This window comes from Ipomoea nil, unplaced genomic scaffold (assembly GCF_001879475.1).
Source record: "Ipomoea nil cultivar Tokyo-kokei standard unplaced genomic scaffold, Asagao_1.1 scaffold0802, whole genome shotgun sequence".
Taxonomy (NCBI): domain Eukaryota; kingdom Viridiplantae; phylum Streptophyta; class Magnoliopsida; order Solanales; family Convolvulaceae; genus Ipomoea; species Ipomoea nil.
The window spans coordinates 9,209-18,416 of NW_017617230.1; positions in this window are offsets into that span (position 1 = coordinate 9,209).

A 9,208-nucleotide genomic window follows, 5' to 3' on the forward strand; every position below is an offset into this window, starting at 1 on the left:
GGCAACGAAATCGTCGAAGAGGATGAAGAGAAAGTGAAGACGAGAGCAATGAAGACGACAATGAAGATGATGTCACATGATGAATGAACAGAAGACGACAACAGTGATTCTGATGATGATAATGATGATGACAATAATCACAAGGAGGAGAAGGTGCTGAAGACGAAGAAACCAGAAGATAGCCACACTATTTGCCGTCGATAACAGACTATGCTAACTGCCCAAAGACCACCTTCTCTTGAAAATAACCACTGAAAGACGAAGACTCGGATGAAGCATCCAGTAAAAATCCAATTCACTCATCTCGTGCTATCATTCCATTCATGGGACAAAAGGAAGCCTCACCTGAACCGGGCCACTCGATGCATCGGTGCAAATCTGGAGCACCACATTGACGAACACAGGAACTCTTCTCGCAACACACATGAGGACGATCTGCTATCGCTGAGTCCACCACGGACCATTATGAACCTCATGCGAAACTGTTTCATTCAGCTGAACTGATTCACAAGCCAATAATCTCGCACCTAAGTCAGGGAAGAAGACACTGAGAGTATTGATGACTTGCTGTCAAAAAGTCACAATCTTAACTCCTTTGAGACCAATTCAACGCGGCAACCGAATCCTCTCACGACAAGCTCTTAAGCAATTGGTAAAAGAGTTTCTGATCTTGAAAAGTTCACAGCAAAGTCGCTAGCAGCAACCGAAATTAACATTGCATTACGCGCGTCAAGGAACGTTTGACCTAGCTTTTGTCACCAAGATTGACACTTATCAAGACAATTCCTATCAAACTTGGTGGAATAGCTCTTCAGATTCTACGATATGCTCAACGACGTCGTCCTGCTTGCAATCAAACAAATCCCTCTGTACCTCCATTTGCCTGCGCTGATGATGCCAAAAAGGGGGAAGAATAGGGATAATGACAGAGATAAGGATGAATACAACCACCAAGAAGGTAAGCACCGAAAGAAGAAATCTTCAGAAAACGCGAGTCTCTCCTCACAAAAGTTCGCGGCCTCTCAGTCAACCTAAGTCTCGTGACAGTCCATGATCAAAGACGCTAATGGTCGCACTTCAAGACAGACCTCACAAGTGCTCGACAATCTTTCGGGCGCTGGAAGCAAATATCTCTTCACACGGACTGTCAAGAAGAGATCAAGCAAGTCTGAGACAACGCCTCATGAAAAATACCTCAGTTACCATGGCATGGCATTGGAAACTTTCGTGCGAGTATGTCCATACGAAGAAGGAAGGCGGTAAGAAGGTTTGAGTTGCCAACAATCCATCTGGTATGCAAGAAGAAGACCAAGCCACACGACGGCCAAAATAGGATGAGGCACTCAGAACGAAAAGGGATTTAAAGACAAAACAAGGAGTTGTGGGAAAAACACTGATGAGAGATCAGGAGAAGGAGATGATAGAAGCTAGAGAAGAGAAGGATTAAGAATCTCATGTCAAAGATCTATCGAAATATTACAAAGACTTCTCCTGATAGATGTACGTTACATGCAGCTTTCAAGTGCATAAAGAGTCAGGCAAGAGTTATCAAGAAGGAATAATTCGTTTAACTGATCTCCTGGTGGACGTAGTCGGCAGTAGTGGATGGCAACAGACATTGCGAGAATGCCGTTACAACAATTACACGAGTTAAACATCAAAGGCAGGATTGAGAAGCTCGTCTCAGAAAAATTCAATCTAGTGATTTTCGCGTAGACAAATTCAACTGTATTGAGAATGATTAGTAATACGTAGAGCAAACAAAGAAGACGGAAGAGAAGGACAAGTCAAGATTTATGAAGAAGGTAAGCTCAGCCAAATAGTGAATCCTTTTAGAAGTAAAGTTATACCTTTATTTTGATTATTTTGACAGAGTTTTGGTTAATGACTTGAGTGTGAGTGATGCTGATGAGAACTCTCATGTGTCACACATCTCGTGTCACTTTGCTGAGGTTAAAAAGTCCTTGTCTTATTTTCTGCTGTCTTTCGTAGAAAATTCTTGTAAACTCTCGATAATGGCTGTGATTTTAAGATTAATCCTCTTATGTGACTACTTTTCAGCCTTATTATAGATGAGTATATAGGTTTGCCATCACAATAAGTGGAAATGTAGGTAACCAACGTATTTAGTGATTACGTTGATATACTATGTATATGTAGAATCGTAGACCCCTACCTGTTTATTTGTATCGGCTAACTCGTCTAGTACGAAAGTTGCATAACTTCATATGTTAATTCGTGTTAACTAGACAAATCATCACGTAAAGGCCAGTTATGACATAGAAAAGATTTATGTGCTATCAAGACGGATAAGAAGACTCCACAGGGTGCATGTGGCATACAGGAAAGGATTTCAGTAGTAGAAGACAGTTCTATTTAACAGTATCTTCTTTCGATGCTAAGGGAAGATAATGGAATGTTGCACTGTGCTGATGTGTGCACACTCCTAGAGACATAAGGACTCAAGAGGTGCTATGGGACAGCGGCTTGTTACCAAAGCATTAATGAAGTTGTAACTATCTCTGGAGCTAAAAGACAAAGAAGTAATATGTGATCCTCCATACCTTTCAAAACGGCTACATAGTACAAGATCCGCATTAATGAGAGACAGTTAAGATTGCATGAGGCCTCCGTCATGGTCCTTGTCAACCAGATAAAAGTTTAAAGATTCATCTCCTCCAGAGGATGAATTTTCATCACCTATATAAACCAACCCTTCATCAAACTAAGAAGGTGCTGGTGTTTCATTATTCTCACACTAACTCACTCTCTTAGCAAAAACTCTTAAGAGGTGAACAAATCTCAAAGGCTTTTTGTGAGACCAGCTAGTTAAGGTGTTAAGGCATTTGAATAGATCATCCATCACAATGCCCTACATCTTGCTAAGAAAGTCTTGCACATTTGAAGCAATATGCCGAACACCTCAAGACTCTCACCGTTTGGAGGAATCAAGAAATACTTTCTCCACCAACGCTCGAACTTAGAAGAAGAGAGTTGATAGATGGCGGAGTAACTCTCGAGTTGAAAACCTCAAAAGGCTGTCCGCTTAGTGATCAGGAAGCTCTTGTGTGGTAATTGTACTAAAGAAGTGATAGTGCAATCTTCCAGCAGTTTGGAAGAAGAGTGGAAGTAGCAAAGTTTGGCCCGAAACCAACTATAAAATTCGGCTCTCGCTCATTACTCTTTACTTACTGCTTTAAGTTATACTGCTTGCATACTCATCATTCTCATCACTTATCTTATCTTCTGCATCAAAACTCAGTTGCAACCCTCTCTTAACTAACCTTTCCGCGTGTGCTTATGCCTACTCATAAAGTGTTGTCAGGGTTTTTCTGTTAAAGATATTAAAGAAAACGAGAAGTCTATTACCCCCCCCCCCCTCTCTAGACTCACCAAATACAATCATATCGGGAGCCACAAGTGGTATCAGACCGAATACCTTGAACGCGTGAAGGCGCTTTTAGCGTTTTACTGGCTTGGTAATCCACCTTTGATTATTTTTTTGGGACATCTTCCTACGTTGCCACGATTTTTTTTAAAATGGAAAAGGAGACATGCACACAATCGCTCTAGAACTTGCTTTTAGTCTTGGCGCAAGTTTGGATGACTGGAATTAAAGAATGCAGGCTCTTACTAGTGCATACAATCATGATAAATGTGGGGACAGTCATAACTACTGGACCTCCACACAGTGATGATGGCAATGCACAGCTGCTGCTCACAGGACCAGATGCCTCCACAAATAATACCAAAGCCCGAAAGAAGCAGTAATAACTACGGAAGAAAGAACTTCAACGAGCAAACCTGGACAATGGTGGCAAGGAACATCTTTACAACTCTCTAGATGATTCGCTCTTTCCCAGAGTCAGAAAATGTAAAAATGCTATGGAAGTATGGAAAGTTTCTAATGGACTTGGCAGAAGCGAGTATGAAAAGAAAAGCGAAAACAAACTGACTACATAGCCATGAAGACAGTTTCGAAACTTTAAGAGCCAACAAACGATGACGATCAATGGAGATGGAGTTAAGATTCAAGACTAATGGGAGACTTATCAGACCTTGGAAAATGAACTCAACGAGACAGAGATCGAATCTAAAAATTCTTCGTGGATTTGCCGAAGTCATGGAAATGAAGGTCATCGGTGACGAGATGAGAGATAATCGATAGACATGGAAAACACACCTCACAGCCAAATTTCAGTGATCTCAAGGCATATGAGTTGAACATGAACGAAAGATGCTGAGGAACCAGAAACGAGAAATATTGCCCTCGTAGCAAATCAGCGGCGTCAACCCCTAACAGGTCGAAATCTAACTCTTGTGATTTTTTAACTGACGAACAATATGCCCTATTTGTCAGGAAGATGAAAAGATTCATGAGAAAGAACAACTTTCAAGATCCACAACGGTCAAAGCCACCGAAAGAGGCATGAAAGCTTTCCTCAGGCCTCAAAGACCGAAACCACTGATTCACAGCTGTTGTGCTACAACTGCCGAAAGCCAGGGCACTTCAAAGCAAACTGCCCCTATCCAATGGTTAGCAAATATCAAGATGGCAACAATATCACAAGCTCTTCAAGGAATCTGGAGAAAAGCACAAGAAAAGTGATAAACCAGAATCATCAAATTCCAAGAGTGAGGGAAGAAGAAAGCAATGGTGGTTGCCGAAAACACTGAAAAAGCTATACCCGAAAGTAGTACCTCAAGCTCAAGCTCAGAAGACGAAAGCAGTGATGAGGAGAAAGGACTACTATGCCTCTACAGCCAAGAATCAGAGGATCTATGCCTCATGGCAGATGAAGAAGAGGTAAACTCTCAATCTTCTTCTTGCTTTTCAGCCGAATCAAGTTCTTTAGTGAGTCAAACCTCCAGTGAATCTGTCACTAAAATGATGAGGAGGTTTAAGTTAATAAATAGCACTTACTCCAAGCTAAAAGAGGAGAACTCTCGGCTCATGACTAGCCATAATGAATTAGAGCAAGTTCGCATTGAGAACAAAATGCTGATCATTGCTAAGGAGCAGCTCGAGAAAAATGTTCTCGCTCTTAAGGAGCAGTGCACAGCAAAAGAAAAGAAGAGAGCAAGAATTGCTTGAAGTATTGGACAAGTTTAACAAGTCATCCAACTTAATGGACAGAATGTTAAACGAATCCAGACTGCCCGGAGAGAAAACCGGAATTGGTTTTAACTCCAGCTCCTCTTCACAAGTCGAAACGAACAAATCCACGAATGCATACTCACATGAGAGTCTTGCAACCATATTTGTTCAAGGACCAACCCAGCTGCCCGAGCCTATGATGGTACATAACAATGTCACAGCACCACAATCAACAAGCCAACCAAAAGGAAAGGCTGTACAACGAATTGTGGAAACAGGAAAGAGAAAACCTAGTAAAGGCAATCCTAGACAAATATGTGTCAAAAGGAATGGACCAAATGGCAGTGGAAAAAGTCCACACCAAAAATTGAGTCAGCCTAACTGGAATTCTCGATCCTATAAAAAGACAAATGTTAACCAGAGGCAATTTCGTCCAAAAGAGTTCTGCTCAGGAAATCTCAAAGAACGGACAACCTGAAAGGATCCTCAGAAAATCTGGGTATGGAATGGAAGGACTGGGCCTTCAGAAGAAGATTGGTTTGTTTACCCGGAACTCCTCTCGAGGAAAGCTCTTAAGATAACACATCGACGTAAACAAACCAATTATCGTTGGCATTATGAAAATCCTCCACCAAAAGAACAACAAAGGAAGTATAAGGACAAAATCTTTGCCAGTGTTTATTTCGATTATCGCACCTCCAACGGATACAAAGGACCAAGGATGAGTCATGTGCACTCTAGGTTAATGTGGGTTCCAAAATTGACTACTAACCCCAAGGACCCGAAACTAAGTGGGGTACCTAAAAATACATGATCTTTGATGCAGGAGAAACAGGTCATATGGTATGTAGACAGTGGATGCTCAAGACATATGACTGGTGACAAAACAATTTTGAGGCAACTTCAAAGAAATAAATGGACCCAAAGTCATCTTTGGAGGAGAAACAAGTGGCCAAACTCGAGGAAAAAGGAGATATCATCAAGAAAGGAATAATCATACAAGATGTCTCTTATGTAGAAGGACTTAAATTCAACCTTCTAAGCACAAGTCAGTTCTGCGATAAAGGATACAAAGTAGAATTCCTTAAAGAAGAGTGCAAAATCATAAACACGGAAGGACGGCAGGACAGCACTTACAGGCCAACGAAAGAAGAACATGTATGTAATTTCATTAAATTCTTCTAATACTAACATTTGTCTTGTAGCTAAGAGCAATGCAGATCTCAATCAAGAATGGCACAACAAGCTAAGCCACTTGAACATGAAGACAATAAATAAGCTTGCAAAAAGGAATCTTGTGAGAGGCTTACCCGAAACATCTTACACGAAAGATAGGTTATGTGATGCCTGCCAAAAGGGAAAACAGCTGAGATCGTCCTTCAAGTCAAAAGATGTAGACACAAGTTCTCGATCTCTAAGCCTTCTGCACATGGATCTTTTTGGACCAATAGATCCAGCAAGTATAAGCGGAAGAAAGTACACCCTTGTGGTAGTAGATGACTTTTCAAGATATACATGGGTTCTTTTCTTGAAAAAGAAGAATGAAACAGAAACGGCTCTGCAAATCTTCTGAAGCAACTTCAAACAGAAAAGGAAGTCAAAATAACAAGAATCAGATCGGATCAAGGAACCGAATTTGTCAACAAAGTGATAAAGGATTTCTGTGCTCAAAATGGAATATTTCATCAACTCTCGGCAGCACGAACTCCTCAGCAAAACGGAGTAGCCGAAAGAAGAAATAGAACTCTAAAAGAAGCAGCACGAACAATGATCTCACACTCAGGTCTACCAAAGAGATTTTGGGCTGAAGCCATAAACACCGCATGCTATACACAGAACAGATCCTTAATCAACAAGTCTCACAACAAAACACCATATGAGCTATGGAAAGGTAAGACTCCAAATATTGGATATTTTCATGTTTTTGGTTGCAGGTGTTTTATTCACAACAATGGCAAAAGCTATCTTAAAGCATTTGACGAAAGAGCTGACGAAGGATTATTCATGGGATATTCATCCATAAGCAAAGCATTCAGAGTTCTGAACAAGCGAACAATGATTATCGAAGAATCATCCACGTCAAATTTGATGAGCAATCTGAGAAAAACCCTTCTGGATTCAAGATACCTGCTATCCCAGCTCAAAATACCCAGAAATCAGTAGACGAAGACATCTCAGACGAAGAAGACTTACTTTCGTCCTACATGAAGTATCAGCCGAAAGTACCAGAACCCGAAATGTCATCTGAACAAGCAAATGGAAATCAACCTATCAATCCTTCTAGCAACGCACCATCTGAACCAATGATCTACATAGACCTCCCCTATATCCCAGAGATGGATACTCAGCCTTCTCAAGATGTCTTTGAGCCAGATCTTAGATGGTTGAAAGATCATCCACCAGATCAAGTTATTGGAGATGTTCAAGAAGGTGTAAGAACAAGAGCGTCATTACACGAAAGTATGATGGCATGCTTCTTATCCCAAATAGAGCCGAAATCTGTAGATGAAGCTTTATGTGATCCTGACTGGGTAATAGCTATGCAAGAAGAACTTCATCAATTTGAACGAAATGAAGTATGGGAACTAGTACCAAGACCATCACATCAAAATGTCATTGGAACTAAATGGGTTTTTAGAAACAAAATGAGTGAAGATGGACTCATTGTTAGGAACAAAGCTCGCCTTGTGGCTAAAGGATATTGTCAGGAAGAAGGTATTGATTTTGATGAGACCTTCGCCCCCGTAGCCAGATTGGAAGCTATACGAATATTCTTAGCTTTTGCAGCTTACAAAAATTTCAAAGTCTATCAAATGGATGTCAAAAGCGCCTTCCTGAATGGACTTCTTGAAGAAGAAGTATATGTTGAACAACCTCCTGGTTTTGCTATCAACAATGACCTCGAAAAGGTGTACCACCTTAAGAAAGCACTCTACGGTTTGAAACAAGCTCCACGAGCTTGGTATGATACACTATCATGTTTTCTAATCAATCGTGGCTTCACGAAAGGAGTGGTTGACAAAACACTCTTTCGTATAAAGGATAATGATCATATCCTACTGGTACAAATATATGTTGACGATATTATCTTTGGAAGCACGAATCCAGATCTATGTGAAAAATTCTCCAATCTCATGAAAGGAAAATTTGAAATGAGTATGATGGGAGAACTGAATTATTTTCTAGGCTTACAAGTCAAACAATGTCCTGATGGGATATTTATAAACCTAGCCAAATACACAAAAGATCTGATCCGAAAGTTTGGCATTGATGGAAAAAGTTCCGTCAAAATACCTATGAGTACATCCCTTAGGATGGACATTGACAATGAAGGAAAGGAAGTTGATCAGAAAAATTTTCGTGGTATTATTGGCTCTCTTCTATACCTAACAGCAAGTAGACCCGATATCTCGTTTGCTGTTGGTGTATGCGCTCGCTTTCAGGCTAAACCGAAAGAAAGTCACCTGAGTGCGACTAAAAGGATATTGCGATATCTTAAGGGCACACAAAATGTCGGCCTCTGGTATCCGAAAGAAGGATCATTTGATCTGATAGGATACTCAGATGCAGACTTCGCAGGTTGTCGAATCGATCGAAAAAGTACCTCGGGAACATGTCAGTTCCTAGGAGGAAGACTTGTGTCTTGGTTTAGCAAGAAACAACATTCCATTGCTACTAGTACGGCTGAGGCCGAATACATAGCAGCTGGAAGTTGTTGTGCTCAAATCTTATGGATGAGACATCAATTAAGAGACTATGGGATAAATGCCCAAGAAGTGAGCATTAAGTGTGATAATACAAGTGCTATAGCAATCACACACAATCCAGTTCTACACTCTCGGACCAAGCACATTGATATCAAGTATCATTTTATTCGTGATCATGTTGAAAAGAAAGATATTGCTCTCGAATATGTTAATACCGATGATCAATTGGCAGATATACTCACCAAACCTCTGAGTGAGACAAGATTCTCTCTTTTAAGGCATGAGATCGGAATGATTGAAATGACCTAATATGTGATGTTACTTCACTATGCTTCATAATAATTTACCATATCTTTTCATGTACCTTTGTTTTCGTGTCTCTCACGCAAGAAAGTGTCAGTAT